Source organism: Balaenoptera acutorostrata, chromosome 11, assembly GCF_949987535.1.
Source record: "Balaenoptera acutorostrata chromosome 11, mBalAcu1.1, whole genome shotgun sequence".
Lineage (NCBI taxonomy): Eukaryota > Metazoa > Chordata > Mammalia > Artiodactyla > Balaenopteridae > Balaenoptera > Balaenoptera acutorostrata.
In genome coordinates this window covers 59,694,574-59,721,356 of record NC_080074.1, presented here as the reverse complement: position 1 = coordinate 59,721,356, position 26,783 = coordinate 59,694,574, and the positions used below count along the sequence as shown (strand labels likewise).

The following is a 26,783-nucleotide window of genomic DNA, read 5'->3' as shown; positions in this document are numbered from 1 at the left end:
AGACTGTAAAGTCTTAGTATTCTTACCATTATAAAACATACAAAAGAGAAAATATCCAATACTTAGGATCCCTCTTTCCCTATATTGATACCTATTATCCAATGAGACTGCCTCATGTTAAGGCAGGTGGCTGTCTACTACATGCCGAGAGCAGTAGGAACAGTTCATCAGATTTCTTCTATGGAAAACAAGACACTTGCTCTTGCTCTTACAATTGAAATCTGGAATTTAAAAATATATATGTGAAATTTAAAACCAAAAGAATTCAAAATAATTAGAAAAATAAGTCCATTCATCTTTGAATCCCCCCTAAGATTAGACCTCCTAGAGTTCAGGGACTATACTTTACATCATCAGTAACTTGAAAATAGAAGCCCCAATAACTACAAAAACTAGGAGTACACACAAATTAATAAGAGTTGGGTAGTTTGAACCATGGAAAGTTTCCTAAAGAACATAGTTTTGCACTGGATTTTTCAAGAAATCATGGAAATGTATTGCTAAAGAAGAGAGTCAGGATAACTTGGAGGAGAGCAAAAGCACAAGGGGAAAGACAGTAAATTTAGTTTAGTTCAACTTGGCTGACACAGTCCAAAGAAAGGAGTTTAGTGAAATGTCAGGAAAACAGTCAGTGAGTGGGGCTGTCCTTAGGTCCTGCTGAGATATGTGGGATTTATGCAACTGAGAACCACTATCACAGGGCAGTGAAATGATAATGATAAAAACTGGAATCACTGAGCAGTGAGATACCAGTTTCTCAGCCAGTGGCACTGACCAAAAGCAGCAACAGAAGGCCAAAATGCTTGTTCTGGTTCAAAATATAAAAGCATTTCATCATTACTCCAAGAATGGGAACCAAATCTATACCATTACTTTTTTTAAAAAGGTACAAGCAAACTCAGAGATGGACAACAGGGCAGTGGGGACAAACAAGATTACTCTTCTGCCCAAGTGAGTGACAGCCACCTACTTCTGCCTACAATGATATGAAAGGGGAAAACATTTTTAAAAGTAAAGAATATACATATAGTAGTGTGCTCATACATCAGAGAAAAAAAAAGATGCAGGAAAAAACACTGGATGGGGACAAAAGAGAAACATCAGTTCTGATGTACTGGAAAATAGAAAAGGGAAGAAATATTCAAAATAATTGCCTCACTCTTAGATTTGCCATCCTTCTTCCAAGCCTACAATCTGTAAGATGGTGAAAGAATAGGCAATGAGAAGAAATATTCCGAGACAAAACAAACAAATTCCCCGCAACCCATACCCCAAGACCAGAGAATTTCAAAGTGCCCCTAAGTATCTGGGTCATATTTATAACTAAATTTGAATCTTGATTTAATGCTATGCTTTTTGTACGGATTCCTCCCTCATCTTTCCTGAAAATACAACTATAAAAACATAAAATAAGCTTCATCACAAAAATCATCATAACAATCTCTACCTTTGAGCAGAGACTAAGGAAAGAACATTGCATAGCTTCTATCTTTCCCACTGCTGCCAAAACAAAATAACAATAATCTAAAAGCCTGAATGATCTTACAATGTATCACAGATTGTGGCCTGTTCCCACAATGCCTTGCAACCTTGCGAGGATGAACCAGTGGGATTTAACATGAACCAAATCTGTCAACCAAGTTGAAGACAGACACATGGGTTCTAATGAGCAGTGGTGAAAAAACATACTGCTCCATTCAGCTCCAAACAATGATAAATAATTCAGGAAAAGAGCTCCTGCAATACAGAGCACAGCAGCAAGACTTAAAAATAAACTATAGAGCCTAGATGGAGGAGTTGGGAGTAAGAGAAAATAGATTTATGTCAACAAATTCCCAAGCCCTCTGCAATACAGGATGCTGCTGAAACTGTCACTCAAAACAGATCCAGAATTCCAATTTGTTTTTTCAAAAAACAAGTATTTTTCAGGAACTTGGCAAATTTGGTAACAAAAAAAGGTAATAAACAATAGTACTATTTGGCAACAGTAGGTATCATAAAAAAAGCAAATCCAAATGACATAGGGAAGACATGTTTTTTTAGAAAAAAATTAGAAGGGGGGTTAAAATTCTATTTTTCACACCACTATATTCTAGGTCTAACATCAATTTAGACTTACTAATTATGCCTCTAGTATTGAGGGTACATAGCACTCAAGATTTTACTATTCAGTTTTCCACCCCTAACAGAGCTGATCACGCAACACATGCACACATAAGATTCTCACCTCTTAACAAAAAGGGTACCTTGAAAACTGAACAGAAGCCATGATTATGTTCTTTCCATATTTAAATTAAACTCCAAGTCTGATAAAATCGATGAATTTGGGACTTCCCTGGGGGTCCAGTGGTTAGGACACAGCACTTTCACTGCTGAGGCCCGGGGTTCCATCAGTGGTAGGGGAACTAAGATCCCGCGGCCAAAAAAAAAAAACGAAACAAGTTTATAATTAGATGAGGATAGTCCAAGGTCATGGGTTCATGTGGATTGTGCAGGTTTCAACCTACTCAAGAATGCTTCGGGCTTCCCTGGTGGCGCAGTGGTTGAGAGTCTGCCTGCCAATGCAGGGGACGTGGGTTCGAGCCCTGGTCTGGGAAGATCCCACATGCCACAGAGCAACTGGGCCCGTGAGCCACAATTACTGAGCCTGCGCGTCTGGAGCCCTTGCTCGGCAACAAGAGAGGCCGTGATAGTGAGAGGCCCGCACACCGCGATGAAGAGTGGCCCCCGCTCGCCGCAACTGGAGAAAGCCCTCACACAGAAATGAAGACCCAACACAGCCAAAAATAAATAAATAAATAAATAAATAAATAAATAAACAAGGCTTGCATTCCTTTAAAAAAAGAATGCTTCAAGTATGGGGTCTGATGAATAGTGTGGCTGGACAGTTATCCTTAAAACTGGTGTCCTGAGGACTATAAGTATGATCAGAACCCAGACGTATTCCACAAACTCAACAATCTGTGTGATGAAAATATAACATTCTACATCCAAACTTCATTTCCTCACAGCCACCAAAATATACATCACTCTCTTCCTAATTCTGAGATCAATTTCAGACAACTGAAAATTTTAAGACTATATAATGATGCCTGATCTACCTTTAACGTATGATATAAAATACAACAGAAACCATAATCTAGTCCTTTTATAAATGCTTCATTCTAACTAAGCAAAACAAACAGTACTGAAGAAATTCTTGTTCAGTGTAAATTCCAGCCCAAAACATAAACAGACCAATATGCTTCTGCCTCACCCATCTTTAGAAGAAAAATTGTATATGTCTCTTCATAACTGTGCCATTCAACTTAAACTACAGAAAGACCAGAATGCACTTGGAACACATGAAGTTTGTTTGTTTGTTTGTTTTCAATTCTTTTCTGTTTTTTTTTTTTTTGGCCATGCGGCATGTGGGATCCTAGTTCCCTGACCAGGAATCGAACCCATGCCCCCTACAGTGGAAGCGTGGAGTCCTAACCACTGGAGGGCCGGGGAAGTCCCTTTTTTTCAATTCTTAAATTCCCTAGAGTCTAAGAGTAAACACTAAATAGTATTTTCAAAGGAGAAACAGACTGGCTCATTGAAAACATGATCCATCTGAAGCACTTCTCCAAGCATGACATAACATAGTCAGACTAGCTGTTTTCCATCCCTGCTCCACTCACCAGACAGTAAGCCATCACGTCCTTTCTCAGTAAATCCACACTTTCTTACTGTTGACAAAGGACAGTATGGTCAAATGTACCTGGGTTTGAGTCCTGGTGCTAGTACCACCCTTGGCTGTGGTAAAGAAAGCCTATTCTGGGTCTTGCACTTTAGACAGATCCACTCGGACCCTCTTCTGACCTGTCTATCCCCTCAGGGCAAGATGTTCATGGGACCAAGGGGCCATACCTACCTGAAGCCCCCGACTCTGTCACTCCCAACTATATTCTCTGGATTCTAGAATGCCCCGCCCAAGCAGTCCCAAGCTCACTTCCAGGGCCTTCAGTGGATCTCTTCTCAAACTCTGTTCTCGACAGGCAATACTCATTGTTGTTCACATTCCATGGTCTGTATGGTGGGCAAGGGACAGATAATGAGAGAGAGGGGTGTAGATGGAGACTAGACCTAGAGGGTATCCCTGTACTATCCCATCCTATCTCAGAATTTTGGTGAGTCCAGGAATTGTGGCCTTCTAGGTCATTATGAAAGTATATCTAAGCAGGAGGAAAGAATTTTTTTCTAACAGTTGTTTTTAAAATCCTGATTTATAACTTAAATATCTAGACACATGGAATATGTGCTTCCATTCATGCTTTTGCCCTGGGATTTAAAACTGTTAGGAGCAGGTATGCCTAGATATAGCACACACCAGCTATGTGATCTCAGAGTAGTTATCACCTCTGTAAGCCTCACTTTACTGACCTGTAAAATAAGCAAGTTAAAATCTCCTTCACAGGATTTTAATGCAATCAAATAATTTTCAAAGTTATTTTTCAGGGTGCCTGATGCACAGCAAATCTGTGACAAACTGAAACTATTATTTATTATATGCTCTTCTATCACTCTTCTCCCTAGTATGGGCAATGCAGGTACTAAAAGGACAAAGAAGTAGAGCCAATTCCAGAGAAACTACAACCAAAACACAGCCATCTGTAAGTCTCATCTTAAGGAATTCTGCATTAATTCCATGGAAGTCTGATGGCACTGATTATTTTTCTTATAACCATTTCTCCCACTAAAATGTAAGCTCCATTTTTCTAACTACACAGGGAGATGAATGTTAACGAAACTTATTGTGGTAATCATTTTTCAATATATGTGTCAAGTCATTGTGCAGTACACCTTAAATTTATACAGAGCTATATGTCAATTGTATCTCGATAAAACCGGAAAAAAAATGTAAGATCTATAGGGCAGGGATTTTTCCTTTTCTTTTCATTGCTATATCCCTTACTCTCAGATAGTTCCTGGCACAACGAATAAACCATTGTTAATAAACCATTAACTACAAAAAGCAAGTATGGAGTGGTTATCTGATACCCCAACATCAATATCATATGTAAGCAAGCCTGGTATAACCAGAAAGTGAATTATTTATATATGGCTACTTCACTTAGCTGCTCCCTCTAATTTCAGAACAGTTTCTTTAAAAATGAAATTAACTGAAACATCAGAGTATGTCTTTAATGTAAGGACATTTTTGCTCTCTTCAACTTTGATTCCTTACCTGCCTGCACAGAGATACTAATAATACTCAGTAATTTCACACATAATCCTACCAGAGAGGATAATTCAATTAACTAAATTATACTGAAGCTCTTGTTTTAGGCTCCAAATATGATGGGATATAATAGAAAGATATCCAAAAGAGCAGGTTAGGGAAAAGGCACCTTTCTGCATGTCTCTCACGCTTTTATCCGCAACCCCACTGAATCTGGCATAGGTCGATCCTATCAACTCTTAAGAGCTTCAAAGCAAGTCTACAAACCATATCCTACACCCCATCAAGTTCTCAAAAACATTATTATGGTTTTTAAATTTTCTTAAATCAATCCATTTATCTCTCTGATGAATGCTCATTTTCAAACTAAGGGTTAGAACATTGTAGCAGAAGTATGTAATCTTCTATTCTGAAACAGACTGAAACAACTTTGACAACATTATACATAACACTTTCAGATAGACAGAATGATGGCTGGTAAAAAGATACCTCAGCAGCATATCCTGCATAACTGAGAATTAAAAGTGTGTCGACATGGGGGACCTGTTGTGGTTGTGCTTTCTGATTCACACAAATCCCCAAACTAGGCTGGGTCCTTATTTTAATAAAATTATATCCTCCACATTGGTCTGATTCCATCTACAACATAAAGCATCATCTTAAAGAAAAACTACTTTTGGTGACTTCAGAATACTATTAGCAAAAGACAAGTATGATATTCCTGGATACTGGCTAAATAAACTCGCAATAGCCCTAAATTCCATGACTGAACTTAGATTAACATAACTCCTCCCTAAACTAAATTCAAAGCTTTCTTTAAAAAAAAAACACAAAAGCCAAAAAGTTCCAACACATCCTATTCTAGACCAAAAATACAAAGCTATAAATGTCTAGACATGCCTCAAGGTGTGTAATTACTAAAGCTAATTAGCATTCTCAAAATTAAACATCCACAGCAATGCTTAAGGAATGGGGGGAGGGCAGATGTATCTAACAAATAAAGAAAACAGGATTCTGGAATTAACCAATGTAACTTGCTAGGAGAATAATTATCAGCTTCCTAAGTCTCAACTAAAATATGAAACTTTTTGTTGCTATTATTCACTGGGAAAGTAGGAATTAATTGGGCAGGAAGCTCAGAACTATGATATTAATTTTGTAATAATGATAACATTGAAAGATCCTTTCATTCGTACTAAAAAGATGGTGTTTTAAAAGAAAACACATTTTAAAAAATCTATAGTAAATCATCTTTTTCTGTAAGATCACGACACTAGAGTTGTGCCATATAATTTTACCTCTAATCCTCACATACCTTTATCCTAACAAAGACTATAAATATGGGATCCTGGGTAAAAAGATTCAGTATTCTGCACAGTATAGTTTTTAGAGATTTGATTTCCCCACCTGCCACTTACAAGCCGTGTGATCTTGGATAAGCTGCTTAACCTCTTGGTGCCTCAGTTTCCCTTATCTGTAAAACAAAGGTTAATAATAACTATCTCATGGGGTTGTAAATATTAAAGTGAGTTAATATACCGGTAAAATGCTTAGATACATGGAAAATATTTTAAATAAATGTTAGCTATTATTTTGTTGTTGTTATTTAGTCTCCTCTAAACCAATACAAGATCAGGGATACTATTTTTTAAATTTGGAAGAATTAATATAGAAATATTATTATTTGTTTTATAGTTTCTCTGAAACTGAGGGCTTTGCTTACATAGAATGAACAGAATAAGTAGGTCCAGAGTGACATTAGGTTTTAAGGCCCTCAACATGCATTTTCCTTTTAGAAATAAATATTCTGGGATGCAGACTAATTTTCCTGTGCCAGAGGAATGAAGTTCCCTTCCTGTACCTACCAGGAAAATCAATCATGCAGGTGACAAATAAGTAAATTCTAATATGTTAAATGCTAGCTAGAGCTGCTCACAAGGTTAAATAGAAACAGAAGGAACAGTCATCTAAATCACACTGGAGGAAAGGCTTCCAGAAGGAGGGGATGCTTAAGCCTAATAATCCTCAAGGACAAACAGTATTTAGCCAAATAGAGAAGTGGACAAACAGACTTAGATTCCATATTTAACAACTGGATGATCTGAGGAAAGTTACTTCACTCTTTAAATCCCAGTTTCCTCATCTACAAAATAAAATGGTAAAAGTACTTCTTTTGGAAGACTGTGTAAAGATTAAATGAGATAATATATGTAAAGTACTTAGAACAGTGCCAGGAACATAGTGTGAACCCAATAATATCATTAACACAGATGTATGGGTCACCATGATGCTTTCTCAGGACTGCAAGTATTGCGTAAAGAAAGCTATAGTATAAGGTACTCACAGAAAACTGTTTGGAGAAGAAGCTAGAGGTTAGTGGAAACAGGATCATAAAACATCTTGTGTACTAACTAAAGCAATGGGAAACTTGTAAAGGACTTTCAGAAAGTAGTTATATGATCATATTTCTATTTTAGAATCTATTTTTGCTACAATGTGGATGGGTTAGAAAGAAGATAAAATAGAGGCAGAGATACCAAGTAGGGAAAAGATGAGATAAGCATTCTGGCTGTAGAATGAGGGGACTCTGACCCAAGAGGCATTAAGGAGGTAGAATCATTAAGACTTGGTGACACAGGAGGTATGTGTGATGGTTGGGAGAAGAGAAGCCTAAGAGAACACCCAGGCAACCAGAGAGAAAAGGAGTTATCAAAGTGTGGCCTGGGACCCCTGGGAAGCTCCAAGACTTTTTCATGGGATATGCAAGGTCAAAACCATTTTTATAATAATGGTTTTGGTTAAGACCTTATTCACCCCTTTCACTCTCATGCCCTCAAAGATACACAGGAGCATTTTCCAGAAGCTACATGACATGTAATATCACAACTAACTGAATGAAAGGCAGATACGAGAATTCATCTGTATTCTATTAACCCCAACACTAAATTATTTGCAAAAATTAAAAACAATGACACATTTCTCATAAATTTTGTTGCTGTTGTTATGGGGAAAAGATTTTTTTTAATTCACTTTTATGTTAACATGTAATGGATTTATTATCATTTTTAAATGAATTAATGTTTTTTAAATTTCTCAGTTTTAATTTCTAATACATTAATATTGATAGTTATAACCTATATAAAACAAAAGCTCTTTTGGAGGCCTCAGTAATTTTTAAGAGTACACAGAGATTATGATACCAAAAAGTTTGAGAACAATTGGTGTAGACATTTCCACCACTGAGATACGAATACTGAAGGAGAAACCAGTTTGGGGAAAAAAAAGATAATAAAGTTCTGTTTAAAACATGGTAAATGTGATGTGCCCACAAGCTGACATAATCAAAGTGCCCAACAGGCAGTTACACTGATGGAACTGGATATCTAGACCACCAAACTGTGGCAGAAGTCGAAACCTTGGATTTTAAAAGGAGAGTGCATGGTGAGAACAGTGTCAGATTAACCACAGAAAAGACTAGAGAGGTGAGCATAGGCCTCAGGACACACCAATATTTAAGGAATAAAGAAGAGGAAGAGAACTCCATACAGAGGAAAAGTAAGAAAAATTAGAAATAAAAATGAAAACTAAAGGAGCATATCACTAGCTATAATTAAAGAGAAAGCTGTTCAGGGCTTTGAAGAAAAGCAAAACACCAATCCATCATTAGTAATGCCAGGGAAAGACAGAAAAGATAAACGAAATCCAGTATTAACTCAAAACTCTCATTTTAGCCAGGAGTTTCAATTTCTTCTCATACAATACTTTTTTCTTATCCGAGTTACTCATAAAGAATGAAATGATTCCAGGTTCATCTTCTTTGCCTTCTTTGTTCACCCTCTGGAGGAAATGCAAACAAAAAAATGACCAAAAGGATAGAGATGGAAAGAAAAGAAAGATCCTGGATGAAATATATGAAGGGAACTGACTGAAGCAGTGACTCAAGGAAGAGGCATTCATTCATTCATGCAACAAATACTCTGTGAGTAACCATTGTGTGCGAGGCATCATGATACACACTGCGGAAAAACAGCTGACTAATAATATACCAAGCTATGCCCTTGTTCATCAGCAGAAACAATAGACTGGGAATAGAAATAAAACTTTCCTGATGAGACTAGCATAAGCAGAGGCAGCTCTATTCTAAAGGTGGCTCTAGCAGATTCCCAGAGCTCAGTTACCTAATTACTGAAATGTGTCCTAATTCCACAAAATAACTCCAAAGAAATATTTTCTTCAAGTGTTTGATAGCTACTAGCCATGTGATCCTGTGACAATACTTATCTCTCTGAATTTTTACATAGATAAGCACAGCTTTGAAATGCAGAGAGAAATCTTTAAGAAATACTTGTATATATATTAAATCACCATTAACTCTGAGATAAGCTCCAAAACTAATAATAAAGGTCAAAGGAGAATTACCTAGCTAGATGTACCTAGGCTGGAAAAGGCTGCTTTAACTGGTTAACTCTACCCTTTAAATAAAGGAAAATGTAATTTTAAAAATATGGTTATTCTTTTAAGGAAAGGACTATAAGGATAAGAATAGAGAAAAGGCATTTGAAAACACCCAGAATCTAGCATTACATTCAAAGAGAATCCTGAACAAGAAAGGATATATTATCACACACAAGCTGTCACAAAAATCTTTTCCCACCATCATTGTGTGCTATGGTAGCTGACCTATTTCTAGCTTTAAGCCTGTATCTATCTGATTGATTTGCAAACTTCCGAAAGTAGCTGGGCTTCAAAAGACACTGAACAACATCAGAAGTATCTTTTTGTCTGAGTTATATTTAGCCTCCATTCCCACCTCACCCCCCAACTGGCCCTTTTTTTAAAACAACTTAAGAAAGGAAGGAATTTGGGGACAGTAGTTAATAACAGTGGATGTTCCTAATGTTATTGAAAACTCTGGGGGTTGGGGTGGGGATCTCACTTCTGACTAACTTGGAATAACAGGGATGATGTTTATCTTCCTGGAAGAAACAATAAAAAACCAGACAAATGTGTGAAACACTGGTGTTTAAGACACTGGACAACAGGTAATGAAGGACAATGATTCCTCAGAGATGGGAAACAAATAAGGTAAGCTCTATGATTACCCAAGTTTAATGCCTAGGGAGAGTTTCCAAGAAATGTCAAAAGAGGGAGTCTAAGGGGAACCTAGGCATGCTCCAACATGCTCCCTAAGTGGAGAACACAGGAGTGAAAGTCTGAGAGAGCAAAGGAGTCTAGAGTTCATAGAAGAGAGTAAGCCACAGACTGGAGAAATATCTGCAAACCACATATCCAACAAAAGACTTGTATACAGAATATATAAAGAATTCTCAAAACTCAACAGTAAAGAAACAAACAATCCAAATAGAAAATGGGCAAAAGACATGAACAGACATATTTGAAATCATTAGCCATTAGAGAAATACAAATTAAAATCAAAATGAGATATCACTGCATACCTATCATAATGGCTAAAATAAAAAATACTGTTTGGGGGCTTCCCTGGTGGCGCAGTGGTTGAGAATCTGCCTGCTAATGCAGGGGACACGGGTTCGAGCCCTGGTCTGGGAAGATCCCACATGCCACGGAGCGGCTGGGCCCGTGAGCTACAATTGCTGAGCCTGCGCGTCTGGAGCCTGTGCCCCGCGACGGGAGGGGCCGCGATAGAGAAAGGCCCGCGCACCGCGATGAAGAGCGGTCCCCGCACCGCGATGAAGAGTGGCCCCCGCTTGCCGCAACTGGAGAAAGCCCTCGCACGAACCGAAGACCCAACACAGCCAAAAATAAATAAATAAATAAATAAAATCAAGTAAAAAAAAAAAAAATACTGTTTGGAATTCCCTGGTGGTCCAGTGGTTAGGATTCCATGCTCTCACTGCCAAGGGCCTGGGTTCATTCACTGATCAGGGAACTAAAATCCCACAAGCTGCGCAGCATGGCCAAAAAAAACGAAACAAAACAAAAAAACTGTCAATACCAAATGTTGGCAAGGATGCAAAGAAACTAAATCACTCATACATAGCTGGTAGGAATGTAACATGGCAAAGCCACTCTAGAAGAAAGTCTGGCAGTTTCTTATTAAATGAAATATGCAATTACCATGCCACCCAGCAACTGTACTCTTGGACCTTTATTCCAGAAAAATAAAAACTTATGTTTACACAAAAACCTGTATGTGAATGTTCACAGTAGCTTTATTCATAATAGCCCAAAACCGGAACCAATACAGAAGTCCTTCAACAGGTGAATGCTTAAACAGACTTGGGATAGCCATACCATGGAACACTACTCAGCAATAAAAGGGTACAAACTATTGATACACACACACATATACAACTTATATGGACCTCAAGGGAATTATGCTGAGTGGGGGCAAAAAAAAGTCAACCTTAAAGGGTTATATACTGTATGATTCCATTTAAATAACATTTTGAAATGACAATATTATAGAGATGGAGAACAGATTAGTGGTTGCCAGGGTTACAGGTTTATGAGTGGGGTGGAGGTAGGTAGGATAGGAGTGGTTATAAAAGGGCAACAAGGACTTCGCTGGTGGTCCAGTGGTTAAGACTCCATGCTCCCAATGCAGGGGGCACGGGTTTGATCCTTGGTCGGGGAACTAAGATCCCCGATGATGCGTGGTGCAGCCAAAAGAAAAAAAAAAGGGCAACAAGAAAAATTCTTGTTTGAATAAAACTGTTCTGTACTTTGATGGTGGCTGTAGATATACAAATTCACACATGATGAAATTCCATAGAACTACACACACACACACACACACACAGGAGTAGATGTAAAACTGGTCAGATATGAATAAACTCTGAAGACTGTACCAATATCAATTTCCTAGTTTTGATATTGTCCTATAATTATACAAGCGTTACCACTGGGAGAAAATGGGTGAAAAACACATGGAACATGTACAACTTCTTATAAATTATACTTATTTCATAATGAAAAGTTAAGATAAATGACTGAGAAACAATACAGATTATAGAAATAGTAAAGAAAGATATTTAGAAAGTTATTATAACTGCATTCCATATATGCAAAAATCGAAAGGAAAAAGTAGGCATGTTAGAAGAAGTAAAAAAAATCTCTGATATGTTAGAGATAAAACTACACTATGTAAGACTAACAGCAGATTAGAAATTACAACAGAATACATCAGGGGAAAAAACTAAATAAAATGAACAAATTACCAGTGAACTGTGGAATAATTTCAAATTACCTAACACATGTGTCAGTGGTATCTCCAAAGAAGAGAGAGGAAAAAAATATTACAGAAACAATAACTTAAAAGTTTCCAAATTGGAATAAAACTATAAATACACAGATCCAAGAAGCTCAAAGAACAAAACACCTCATTACCAAACTACCTAAAACGAGTAATACAGAGTAAATCTTAAAAGTAGCCAGAGAAGTGGCTTCCCTGGTGGTGCAGTGGTTAAGAGTCTGCCTGCCAATGCAGGGAACATGGGCTCGAGTCGGTCCGGGAAGATCCCACGTGCCGCGGAGCAACTAAGCCAGTGCACCACAACTACTGAGCCTGTGCTCTAGAGTCCACAAGCCACAACTACTGAGCCCGCATGCCACAACTACTGAAGCCCGAGCGCCTAGAGCCTGTGCTCTGCAACAAGAGAAGCCACCGCAATGAGAAGCCGGCACACTGCAACAAAGAGTAGCCCCCGCTCGCTGCAACTAGAGAAAATCCATGTGCAGCAACAAAGATGCAATGCAGCCAAAAATAAACAAATAAAATAAATTAATAAAAAAAAAAGTAGCCAGAGAAAAAGGACTTATTATCTATAGAGGAACAAAGATGAAGATAACAACAGAATTCTCGCTGGAAACTATTCAAGTCAGAAGACAATGGAGTGGTATCTTAAAGGACTGAAAGAAAAAAAAAACTGTCAACCAAAAATTCTATACTCACAGAAAATATCTTTCAAAAATGAAGGCAAAATAAAGTAAATAAAATAAAACTTTTTTATTTAAAATAAATAAAACTTTTCAGACATACAAAAGCTGAAAGAATTCATCACCAGCAGACCTGTACTAGTCCTTCAAGATGAATGAATATGATAACAGATGAAAATCTGGATCTACATAAAGGAGTTAAGAGCATAAGTGGTAACAATGTGGGTAAATAGATAAAACTCTTTCTTCGTTATTTAAATATCTTTTTAAAATACTCAACTATTCAAAGCAAGAATAATTTAAAATATATTGTACAATTTATATATACAAGTAAATGTATGCCCAGGAGGGAAGAAACAGAAGTACAGTATTGTAAAATCTTATACTATACAAGAAGCAATATAACAACATTTCCTTGAAGCAGAATGTATGGCCCACAAGGAAAAATGGCAGTCAACAGAAAGTCACTTAGGGAGCCTAAACACTGGATTTAGATAGACTTTTAAAATAAGATCAGCCATTTTAAATAAGATCAAAAAAGGAAAGAGGGAGGGAGGAAAAAAAATCAAAAAAGTTAAGATAACTATGACTAAAGTACTAAAGAAAAAGTATGAGAAAAATATCTCACCAAAAATAGAATATTAATAGAAAGACAGAAATTACAAAAAGGAACCACAAATGGAAATTTTGGAGTTGGAAACTACAATAATGGAAATGAAAAACATCAGTAGAGAGTTCAACACAAGACCTGAGCAGGAAGAAGGAATAATCAACAAACTTGAAGCTAGGTCAATTAGGCTAGATCTGTCTGAGGAACAGAAAGAAAAAAGAATAAAGAAAAATGAACAAAGCCTCAGAACAAAGCCTAACAATTCATATTGGGAGTCCCATGACAAGAGAGAAAGGATATTTAATGAAATAATGGCCAAATTTTTCTCAAACACTAAATCTGCAAATCCAGGAAGCTCATCAAAAACCATGGAGGTCAGAAGGCAATGGAAGATTTATTCAAAGTGCTGAAAGAAAAAGACTATCAACCAAGAATTCTATCTCCAGCAAAGCTATCCTTCAAAAACAAAGGAGAAATTAAGACATTCCTAGATAAAAATGAAAGAACTCATCACTAGCAGATCTAGTTTACAAGAAATACTAAAGACAGTCACTCAGGCTGAAATAAAAGGACTCTAAGGCAGTATCTCAAATCCAAACAAAAAAATTAAAAGTACTGGTAAAAGTAACTATATAGGTAAATGTAAAAGACAGTACAAATAAATGTTTTGTTTGTAACTCTTTGTCTATCTGATTTAAAAGACAACTAAATAAAGCTATGATTATAAACCTGTGTTGATGGGCACACAATGTACAAAGATGTAATCTGTATGTAATAGAACAAAAGAGAGAAGAGGGAACAGAGCTATACAGACACAAAGTTTTGCACACGACTGTAACTGAGTTGGTATTAAATTAAACTACCTTGTTATAAATTAAGATGTCAATTGTAATCCCCAGGACCACTAAGGAAATAACTCAATTTCATAAAAGGAATCTGCAAAACCCCAAAAATAACATCCTACTTAAAGACTGAATGCATTTATCCTAAGCTCAGTAACAAGACAAAGACATAAACTTTTGCACTGGAGGTTCTAGCTAAGGCAATGAGGCATTACGAAGAAAGAAAAGGCATCCAGACTGGAAAAGAAGTAAAAACGATCTCTATTTGCAGATGACAAGATCCTGTATCTAGACAATCGTAAGGAATCCACTAAAAACTAATAAACAAGTTCAACAAGGTTGCAAGATACAAGGTCAATATACAAAAATTGATTGTATTTCTATACACAAGCAATGAACAACTCAAAAGTGAAGTTAAGGGGGGAAAAATTTACAATAGTAACAAAAATAATACTTAGTTATAAATTTAACAGAAGAAGTGTAATGGGGTAGAGTTAAAAAAATGTAACTTGTATATTGAAAATCACGAACTATTATTGATAGAAATGAAATAATATCTAAATAAGAGTAAATCCATCCTATGTGCATCAATTGGAAGACTTACTGCTAAGATGGTAACACTCCCAAAACTGATCTACAGATTCAAAGCAATCCCTATCAAAATCCCGGCTGGCTTTTTTTTTGCATAAAATGACAAACTGATCCTAAAATTCACATGGAAATGCAAGGGACCTAGAATAAACAACATAATCTTAAAAAAGAACAACAAAATTGGAGGACTCATATTTCCCAAGTTCAACTAACTACACAAAGCTACAGTAATCAAAACAGTATTGTAGTGGAATAGCATTGAAAGTCCAGAAATAAATCCTTACATTTACGGTCGACTGATTTTTGACAAGGGTGCCAAGACAATCAAATAGGCCAAAGACAGTCTTTTCAACATGCAGTAATAAGACAAGTGGATATCTATATATAAAAGAAAAAGTTGGAACCATACCTCACACCATACACAAAAATTAACTCAAAATGGATCACAGACCTAAATGTAAGAGCTAAAACCATAAAACTCTTAAAGAAAAAAATAGATTCAGTGGACTTAATCAAATTTAAAACTTTTGTCTATAAACAATACCATCAAGAAAGTGAAAAAACAACCTATGGAAGAAATATTTGCAAAGCATACATCTGATAAGGAACTTGTACCCAGAACTCTTACAACTCAATAATAAAAAGACAAGTTATCCAATTTTTTAAAAGGCAAAGGATTTAAATAAATATACATTTTTCCAAAAAAGATATACAAATGGCCAATTTGTACGTGAAAAGATGCTCAACATCACTAGTCACCAGGAAAATGCAAATCAAAACCATAATGAGATACTACTTCACACCCACTAGGATGGCTGGACTCAAAAAGACAGACAATAAGACGTTTGATGATGATAGACAAATTGGTACTCTCAAACATTGTCGGTGGGAATGTAAAATCATGCAACCACTTTTAAAGCAGTTTGACAGTTCCTCAGAAAGTTAAACATACAGTTACCATATGATCCAGGCATTAGACTTCTAGGTTTATAGTCAAGAGAAATGAAAACATATTTCCACACAAAAACTTGTACATAATTGTTCATAGCAGCATTATTCACAGTACCCCAAAGTGGAAACAACCTAAAAGTCCACTAACTGATGAATGGATAAACAAAATGTGATATATCCACCACACAACAGAATATTATTCAGCCATAAAAAAGAACAAAGTACTGGGAGTTGCCTGGTGGCCTAGTAGTTAGGATTCCAGGTTTTCACTGTCATGGCCCAGGTTCAATTCCTGGTGGGGGGACTGAGATCCCGCAAGCCACATGGCGCACCCAAAAAAAAAGAACAAAGTACTGATACATGCTAAAACTTGGATGAACCATGAAAACATTATGCTAAATGAAAGAAGCCAATCACAAAAGTTCACATATTGTCTGATTTCTTTTATATTATATATCCAGACTAGGCAAATCCATAGAGACAGAAAGCAGATTAGAAGTTACCAAGGGATGGGGGGAAGAGAGAATGGGGAATGATTAGTTAATGGGCATGGGGTGGTTTATGCAATAATGAAAAAGTTTTGGATCTAGAAAGTGCTTGTGATTGCAGAACACTAAATATACTAAATACCAATGAACTGTACACTTTAAAATTGTTAATTGTACGCTACGTGAATTCACGTCAAAAAAAAAGAAAAAAAATAAAGAAAAATTAACTTGGAGGGAAAAATCAAGTATATGTCCATACAAAGATTTGTACACAAATATTCATAGCATAATTTTATCTGTAACTGCCAAAAACCGGAATAAACCCAAATGTCCATCAGTAAGTGAATGCATGAACAAATTGTGTTACAGCTGTACAAAAGATCACTACTCAGCAATAAAAAGGAATAACTATTGATACATGCAACAACATAGATGAATCTCAAAATAATTAGCTTGATAAAAAAAGCCAAACCAAAAATAAGTATATATGAGAGTATACACTTTATGATTCCCTTTATATAAAATTCTAGACAATGCAAACTACTCTATAGTGACTGAAAATTGATCAGTGGTTGCCAGGAGACCACAGAGGTTGGGAGAAGGATAACAAATGGGGATAAGAAAACTTGTGGAGGTGACAAATATGTTCATTATGTCTTTTTTTTTTTTTGTATTCCATTGTTTATACCAAGGAATGAGTGAGAAATCCATCCAGGGAATAGTTTCAGAGAGCAAGGATTCATAGATTTTCATTATCTTGAGCTGATAACACTTCGTCAGTCTTCCACCTGGCTACATACCCCAGGGTAGAAAAACCAACATGTGTCTCCAGCATACGTCTTGCTCTTTTCTTCCCAGGAAAAAACAAGGTTTAAGTGTGGATTTAAGGCTCCTCCCCAACCTGAGCGCTCTCTGATCACTGACCTCAGTCGTTCCCAATCCGGCTGAATCCCAAGATTGCTTGTAAGGATTGCTGCAAAATACTCAGGCTTCTTCCCAGACCCACCATCTCAGGATGCTGGGCACGGAGCCCAAGATTTGCTTATTCAACAAGCCCTACAGGTGAGGCTGGTGCACAGCCACGTGGGAATCCTGGTCTACGTTCTTGCTACTAAATGTGATCTGAAAGCAGAATCAGCACCAACCTTGTTATAATACAGAATCCCATGCCCTACTACAGACCTTCTGAATCTTACCAAGATGTCCCGATGATTCTTATGCAAATTAAAGTTTAGGACTCCCTGGTCTCTGTGCTGTCTAGACGCAGTGCCAAAACTCTGCAGTCTGCTCAGGTGTGCGGTCTGATCAGATCACGTAGCACTGGGACTTCCAGGGTTTAATCCTTGTTCCTTTCCAGTTTTTGGTTTTTTGGAAAAGATGGAAAGAATAATCCAGGAAACAGCGCTTTAGGACTGGTGAAAGATAACATCACAGCCCTGGGCACTGTCGCTGCCTGAGTGCTTCTTCCTCCAGATCACAGCTCCAGCCACCACAGCTCCAGTGACCACCAAGAGAACCAGGCCAACAATGATGCCATGAGGACGGTGGGCTGAAGAGGTTCGGCCTCGCTCTGGTTGTAGTAGCCGCGCAGGGTGTTCAGGTTCACTCGGAAAGTCTGTGCGTGGTGCTTGTAGATCCCCGAGTTCCGATCCCAATACTCCGGCCCCTCCTGCTCCACCCATGGCATCCGCGGCTCCATCCTCGGATTCGGGGCGTCGCTGTCGAACCGCATGAACTGCGTGTTGTCCACATAGCCGACAGAGATGAAGGGGGGCTCCCCGCGGCCGGGCTGGGACACCCCGGTGTAGAAATTCCTCAGGGAGTGGGAGCCTGGGGGCAGGGAGGGGCGTGGTCCCGGGGTCCAAGGTGTTGGGGCCGGGAGGGGGAAGGGGGCGAGGGGCTCGTGAGACCTTCATTATGTCTTGATTGGCATGACAGTTTTACAGTGAACACATGTCAAAACTTAACAAATTGTACGTTTTAATATGTACAGTTTACTGTATGTCAATTATTAAAAGCCTCAATTAAGCTCTTTTTTGAAAATATGATAGGGCAATGTACGCATGCTGGCAACTCAATAATTGATAAGGTAGTAATAAAGCGGTTTTACTTTACCTTGCTGAGTGTACAGGCAACTCCTGGCAACATTAAACATGGAGAACCACTCAAAGTAGCATATAAATTTGAATTTTTGTGAACTTAAAAATACTTCCACGACTTCTCTGGTGGCGCAGTGGTTAAGAATCTGCCTGCCAATGCAAGGGACACGGGTTCGATCCCTGGTCCGGGAAGATCCCACATGCCGCGGAATGACTAAGCCTGTGCACCACAACTATTGAGCCTGCGCTCTAGAGCCCACGGGCCACAACTACTGAGCCCACTTGCCACAACTACTGAAGCCTGCGTGCCTAGAGTCTGTGCTCCGCAACAAGAGAAGCCACTGCTTTGAGAAGCCCATACACCGCAACGAAGAATAGCCCCTGCTCGCTGCAACTAAAGAAAAGCCCACATGCAGCAACGAAGACCCAATGCAGTCAAAAATAATAAATAAATTTTTAAAAATTAAAAAAAAATACTTCCGGGGGACTTCCCTGGGGTCCAGTAGTTAAGAATCCGCCTTCCAATGCAGGGGACATGGGTTCGATCCCTGGTCGGGGAACTAAGATCCCATATGCCATGGGGCAACTAAGGCTACGCACCACAACTACTGAGCCCACGCGCTCTGAAGCCCGCACACCACAGATAGAGAGAAGCCCGCGCGCTGCAACGAAGAGCCTGCGCGCTGCAACTAAGACCCGATGCAGCCAAATACATAAATAATATTTTAAAAAAAAGAAACTTCCATTAACCTACATTATAATTTCAGAGATGCTCAATCTTCATTTTTGACTGATCTTCAGTCGGTAGTGCTAGACACCCTGCCAGTTCTGGCAAGTACTACAATTAATGTAATCTGTAAACAAGCATTTAGATACACCAAAAAAAGCTCCTACAAGAAACCCTAATAAGGTTCCTTAAACTTGAAAATACTTGTAAATAGTATCTCAAGCGTGATGAAATCAACAAAAAAAACTCTATTATCTATATTAATCACCTCTTAAGAATTCCTCAATTATAGATATCTACCTTTTGTAGATATTTACTCAAAAAATATAAACTATTGCAAAGCTTTTTATCTACTTTCTAAAAACTTCAAAAAGCTTTAAGGTTAAAAACCCTAAGCTGGGGCTTCCCTCCTGGCGCAGTGGTTAAGAATCTGCCTGCCAATGCAGGGGACACGGGTCCGAGCCCTAGTCCAGGAAGATCCCACGTGCTGCAGAGCAACTAAGCCCATGCACCACAACTACTGAGCCTGCACTCTACAGCCCGCGAGCCGCAACTACTGAGCCCACATGCCACAACTACTGAAGCCCGTGCGCCTAGAGCCCGTGCTCTGCAACAAGAGAAGCCACTGCAATGAGAAGCCCGCACACCGCAATGAAGAGTAGCCCTCACTCGCCACAACTAGAGAAAGTCCACGCACAGCAACGAAGACCTAACACAGCCAAAAAAAAAAAAAAAAAAAAAACCCTAAGCTGAATTTTTCTTTACCAAAAGATATTTCCACTGTTTTAAAGACAAACTAAAAGGACTTTCCTGGTGGTGCAGTGGTTAAGAATCCTCCTGCTAATGCAGGGGACAAGGGTTCGATCCCTGGTCCGGGAGGATCCCACATGCTGTGGAGCAGGCTAAGCCCATGTGCCACAACTACTGAGCCTGTGCTCTAGAGCCTGCGCGCCATAACTACTGAGCCCACGTGCCACAACTGCTGAAGCCTGCATGCTCTAGGGCCCGCCTGCCACAACTACTGAGCCCGTGTGCTGCAACTACTGAAGCCCACACGCCTAGAGCCCGTGCTCCGCAACGAGAAGCCACCGCAATGAGAAGCCCGCACACCACAACGAAGAGTAGCCCCTGCTCACCGCAACTAGAGAAAGCCCATGCACAACAACGAAGACCCAACGCAGCCAAAAAAAAAAGACAAACTAAAAGCATGATGTATTCAGCAATGAGGAAAAGTTATGGAAATGAGGGTGAAGTATAGCCAATCAAAACCATTTTACATTCATGATATTTATGCCAGGTAAGAAATGACATCACCTAACCCAAGCTACCATCATCTCTCACTTTGACTATTACAGTAGCCTTTTTCCATTTTTTAATTCAGATTAATTCAATCTTGATATACTGTGAGTCTCAATCTCTTCATCTATTAAATGGGTGCAGTAACACTCCCAACCTTATGAGATTGTGTGAGGATTAAATGAGATCAAGGGTAAAGCACTTAGTTTGTTGCCTGGCACATAAGAAGTATTCCATAAATGTTATCTATTATTACCTGAATAAATGTTCAGCCTCCATGAGTCCAGTGCTGGAATGGCGTCACATATAAGTAACAAGTCTGACCTCCAAAAAAAAAAAAAAAAAAAAAGGTAAGTTAAAAGCAATTTCAATCTTAATATATTGAGACTCTCAAAGAAAATAAAAAGATCTATTTCAAATCAGCTTCTTAATATCTTCTTTCCCAATTCCTTTTGCTCACAATATTTCTTATAATCCTACACCTTGTGCTGAACCCCCTATATCCATCTCTACTCTCAATTCACAATAAAACACTATTCATTTGGCTCTCTCCCCTCTGTTGATCCCCTCTACTTATAAGCAGTTCCCGGTCCCCTTTCTAATACAAACAAATCATCCAGTCTTACTCCTTGAAATTCTTCAGCTGTTTTTTACCCATTATCCTTCCACACAAGACAAATCTAGAAACTGAGCTAGCAGATCTAGAATATCTCTTGGTAGGTGCAAAGCAAAAGCAGAGGTCAGAGACAGAATTTTCTTCTATGAGTAGAAATAAGTATCACAAACACATAATTTAATATTTCCTCACTCCAACTGCAATATTTATTATTATTGCTCTTACAGGACTCTGAGGGCTGGCTGCTGCTTAATCCACTTCAACAACCCAGAGTGCTGAGTGCCACCACCGGAACCCTTAATATGCGCAAGCCAGCCTGTGTTCTTGGAAGCCCAAAAAACCTAAGCCCCACTGCATTCTACACAGTGAGGAGTATCCCTAACTTATAATTTTGTCTTATAACTCTATCCTGTGGATATCACATCAAAAGTCCACCTTCCCAATATCTTACACAGATTTCTATGAAAAAGCTCTTCTAGTTTTTTTATGGCCCCTTCCTCTCAGGGTTTTGGCATTAGAGACGTATGGTAGTTTGGTTAGGATTGGGAGGGATGACCAAAGGATATTGCCCTTCCCCTTTTCACTGCCAATCTTGGTCCTGAAACATGGCTGCATGGTGAATTTTTTCCCCAGGAAATGCCTTGTTCTCCCTCATGCAAAGAAATTACTGGCTGGGTTGCCTTTCCCTACAGGCCCTCAAGTCATGCCCAGATGTGTGGGATTTTTAAGTGAGCAGAGTAGGTTCAGGCTGAGAGCCTTGCCACACCAAAAAGTCACTCTCCAGCTCTGAGTCAGAGAATCAAGAACAACATAATTCAAAGCACACACTAGTACTTATTGCTATAATGGTTTTCTTGCCCTATCTGTAATCTTATCAAAATTAAAAGTGAAATACTTTCTGAAAGAAGTTGAATTCCCTTCTGCCGTCCATCCTCTTTTACCTCCATATAATTGCAGTTTTTTAATAAAATGCAATAGCCTCTTAACTAATCATTCTACTTCTGCTCTGGGCACTCTGCTATCTGTTCTCCCCAGAGAATCAAGAGTGATTTTTTTTTTTAATTGAAGTATAGTTGATTTACAATGTTATGTTATGAGTGATCTTTTTAACACGTAATTCCGATCACTTAGCTTCCTTGCTCAACCAGCTTCCTTCCACCAGTGGCTTCCCATCATCCCAAGCAAGGTCTACAGAGCCTTATAAAATCTGGCCCCTGCCTACTCTTGAACATACCAAACCACATACTTCCCACAAGTCCTTTGTATTTGTTTTTCCTCCTGCCCAAAACAGTTGTCTTTCATCAGGAAATGCTGGTTCTGCCTCCCTTCAATTAATAGTTCATATGTCACTATGAAGAGGTCTGACCACCCAATTTGAAGTATCCCCTTCTCCCTTACTCTCAAATCACATCATCATATCAATCTTCTTCATAGCACTATACTCTGTAATTATCTTATTGATTTATTTGAAAATTGTCTATCTTCTCAAACAAGAATGTAAGCTCTTTGAGGGCAGAAATCTTATGTGTCTTGTTCATATGTGCCTCCAATGCCAAATAGTGTCTGACATATAATAAGCACTGTAACAGTTTTCTAATTGTTTGCTTCATTTACAAAGCCAAGTACTACCTCTAAGGTGTTAGGTTTTTAAAAACTTATTTCTAGGGACTTCCCTGGTGGTGCAGTGGTTAAGAATCCACCTGCCAACGTAGGGGACAAGGGTTCGATCCCTGGGCCAGGAAGATCCCACATGCCGCGGAGCAACTAAGCCCGTGCACCACAACTACTGAGCCTGCGTCCTAGAGCCCGCAAGTCACAACTACTGAGCCCGTGTGCTGCAACTACTGAAGCCCGCGTGCCTAGAGGCCATGTTCCGCAACAAGAAAAGCCAACGCAATGAGAAGCCTGCGCACCACAACGAAGAGCAGCCCCCGCTCTCCGCAACTAGAGAAAGCCTGCACGCAGCAACGAAGACCCAACGCAGCCAAAAAAACAAACAAACCAAAAAAAAAAACCCAAAAAACGTTATTTCTACAGCCAGTAAAATGGCCAGGCTTCAAAACCCTATGTTCTCTTCCACATTCTAACAATCTGCCTTGTATTCTCAGAAAGCTCCCTTCCTTTCTCTGAAGGTAAAATTTGCCCTCAGAAAATTAAGATGGCAATCTTATCTGGCAACACTGTTCTCTAGGTCTGTGGGTTTCAGATCCAATGTTCTCAGGCAGCAGCAATTACCAAAACTCTGGCTACTAGTATTGCACTGAGGAGTGCCTCACGTACCAGAACCACCAGGCTAATCTGACGAAGCTGCAAACACCTGTGAGAGTACCATAGTAAGAGTCCTGTGAGGCACTCCCAACGCCTTAAAGATAACCTCACAGGAGTAGGAAGATTTAGTTCAGTCATCTGACTAGTGGCACATTCTATAAAGCCTTAATAATGACCCTGTCACCAGAAAAACAAATACTTTGTCCTAGCCTTCTAATCAACTGCATTTAGCAACCAACATCCATCTTTTGCAATAAAATGCCACCTCTGAGTTCCTATTCCTATCAAATTATCACTGGTTTGAGCAACAGATAAATCAGAAACTACAGTTAACAAATCTACTTGTCTGGCACCCAAGACAATTAATTAAACTTACTTAGAGATGCAGAATAGCCTCTAGTCACCTGGAGACAAGTTTTAAGATGCTAACAACTGTAACACTTCGGCACATCAAAATGGCTATAATGTGAAAAACAGCCACATGCCACTTCCAATGGTGCACCTATACTGAAAGTGACCTTCCCCCTCCAAAATAAATAATGTTTAAAGTCAGCTGAATCTTGAAGAATGACTCTGACTTTTCTCTAAAATAAGGGCTATGACAGCTACCTTAAGAGAGGCCCAATAAACTCAGGGCAAGGGGCTCACTGTGCTGACATTGTCACCTCATCTAGGACTTGAGCTGATTCATCCTGATGGGCTAACAGGTCACTAAGACCTGCACCTTGCCCAAGATTCTTATTTACTTCACATATAAAAATACTGTCTACTCAAGACAACTGCAATCCAGACACCTTCTCCTGACAGGGAGGCTTTCCCTTCCTGACTTCACTGAGCACCTTGGGAAAAAAGTTGTCATTTCAGGCCCACTTTAGTAACTGTGGATGACTAACAAGGCATTGAAGGGCCGGGAAGAGAGCCCATAAAAAGACCAGAACGTTAAGTCTCAGCAATTACAAAAAAAAAAAAAAAAGGATTTAAAAAAAAAAGACCAAAATCACCTGGAGAAGAAACTAATCTCTCCAGCATTAACAGATGTTTGGTACAATTAACGTAATTTAAAAAGCAGTCGCAAAGTCAAGACCTGAAAACATCTGGTCCTTGGCCACACCAAGAAATCACAGAAGACATCCTTTAACCAAGTAAGCTGTGTTCTAACATGAATTTCAAGAAGAAAGACAAGGAAAGGCAATTTTCAAAAATCCACAAACTATCCCCTTAATTTAAAAGGAAGGAAGGGAGGTTGGCTGCACTCATGGCGGCGCCCTGCAAGGCGGTGTGATCATCCCCGGGAACGGGGGCTGGGATGTGGCCACCCACGGCTGGTACGGCTGGGTGAAGAGGGGGCTGGAGCAGATACCTGGTTTCCAGTGTTTTGCTAAAAACATGCCTGACCCAATCACAGCTCGAGAGAGCATCTGGCTGCCCTTCATGCAGACGGAGCTGCACTGTGACGAGGAGATCATCATCATAGGCCACAGTTCCGGGGCCACTGCCGCCATGAGGTACGCAGAGACCCACCGGGTGTGTGCTATTGTGTTAGTGTCTGCGTACCCGTCTGACCTGGGGGATGACAATGAATGGGCAAGCGGATACTTCAGCCACCCCTGGCAGTGGGAGATCAAAGCCAACTGCCCTCACATTGTGCAGTTTGGCTACACTGACGATCCTTTCCTTCCTTGGAAGGAACAACAAGAAGTGGCCAACAGGTTGGAAGCCAAATTGTACAGATTCACTGACCGTGGCCATTTCCAGAGCACAGAGTTTCATGAACTGGTTAGTGTGGTCAAGTCCATGCTGGAAGTGCCAGCATAACCAGGGTGGTTCCTGCTGTTCTGCGTAACAACATGGGAGTAGGGCAACGATCAGATTATAAACAGATGACAATCATCTACTATCAGATGAATAGCGGGCATGCAAAACAGATCAAATTAAGGTCCAAAAAACACACAAGTTTCAATGTTCAAACTAAATTACAAACAATATTTTCATTTTCCATAGAATCTACATCTCCTCAAATTACTCTGACCTAAAACAGTATTTTTCCCATTTGATAAGGGACATGGGACAGCTTAACCACCCTTACCTCTCCAAAGTGAATAAGACAGAAACGAAACCCAGGTTTCCTGATCCCTAGTCCAGATTAAAACTAAACAGGTTTCATGTTATGCTATAGGAGTTGCAGCATAACATGTCCTTAAACATGTTGAGAGAGTGACACACAAGGAGGTTGAGGCAGGGGTCTGCAGGGTCAGGCAGGGATCGGTCTAAGACCAGACTGGTGAGGATTAGGGTGACGGGAAGAACTCCTGCTGGGTCCTGTCTGGATTGTTGCCATGTGGGAATTTGGCAAGGCATTGCCAGTTTTCTGATTTTCAAGGAAAGAAATTCATACACTTTTGTATTTAGGAACCATAAGTGTATGTATATATAATCCACATGTACATGAATTACGTTCAGTCCACAGACATAAGGGTTATGTTAGTTGGCAACTACAGCGTAAATAAAAAATCTGCAAACACGGCAAGACACAAAGTCCAAGCCATCCATGTGTGACCTCTGCTGTAAGTATTCACTTAGCCAGTGCTTTAGAGCTTGAGAAAAGCCTGAGAAATAGACATGACGTCAAAGGATGAAATCATGGGAACAGTTTGGATTTTGTTACAAAGTCTTAAATATTTTTAAAAATGATCTTTCCATATCTCAAATTTTGTTCTGTAAAGTGTTCTACCTTTTAATTTCCATGGTCCTTTAGATCTTTCAGCATCATTCCATGATTTTTCTTCTAATCATACTCCCTCAAAAAAACCCTTTTTCATTTTCCAACGTTTTTTGGCTATTATGATCCCCAAGTAACATCTCAAAACAATTCCCAGTAAATTCACACCTGATATTTGCTGCAATAATGTGAATTCCCACACTGTTCATACCTAATGAAAATTCAAAGCCATCATTTGAACCTGAAAAGGCTTTTGATTTCTAAATGTGCTCAAAAAATGTCAGGAGAGATTCTCTAAATTTTTAGCAGCAATTATCTTAGGGGATGGGAATTTTGGTAGTTATGGTGCAGTGGACGTCTCCTTTTTACATTATACACCTGGGGATTATTTGAGTTTGTGCACTGTGTCTTACTTTTATAGTTAAAAATAAAGATTAAAAACAGTTTATTTGA

At 39.1% G+C, this 26,783-nt stretch overlaps 1 protein-coding gene and 1 pseudogene across 29 annotated transcripts in view; one reads left to right on the top strand and one right to left on the bottom strand.

The window, feature by feature from the left end:
- R3HDM2 (R3H domain containing 2) overlaps nt 1-26,783 on the bottom strand; it is a 148,564-nt gene that overhangs the window by 84,889 nt on the left and 36,892 nt on the right. For 24 of the 29 annotated variants that reach the window (XM_057556299.1, XM_057556295.1, XM_057556309.1 and 21 more), the window contains one exon: nt 20,984-21,051. The exons of 1 other annotated variant lie outside the window; for it this stretch is intronic. The gene's annotated coding sequence lies outside the window, so the exon portion shown is untranslated. Of the gene's footprint in view, nt 1-6,624; nt 6,675-17,801; nt 17,965-20,983; nt 21,052-26,783 lie in introns of those variants that run through there. 4 more of the 29 variants (XM_057556298.1, XM_057556297.1, XM_057556302.1 and 1 more) reach the window with 3 other exon arrangements.
- LOC103014274 (putative hydrolase RBBP9) lies at nt 24,867-25,437 on the top strand (annotated as a pseudogene).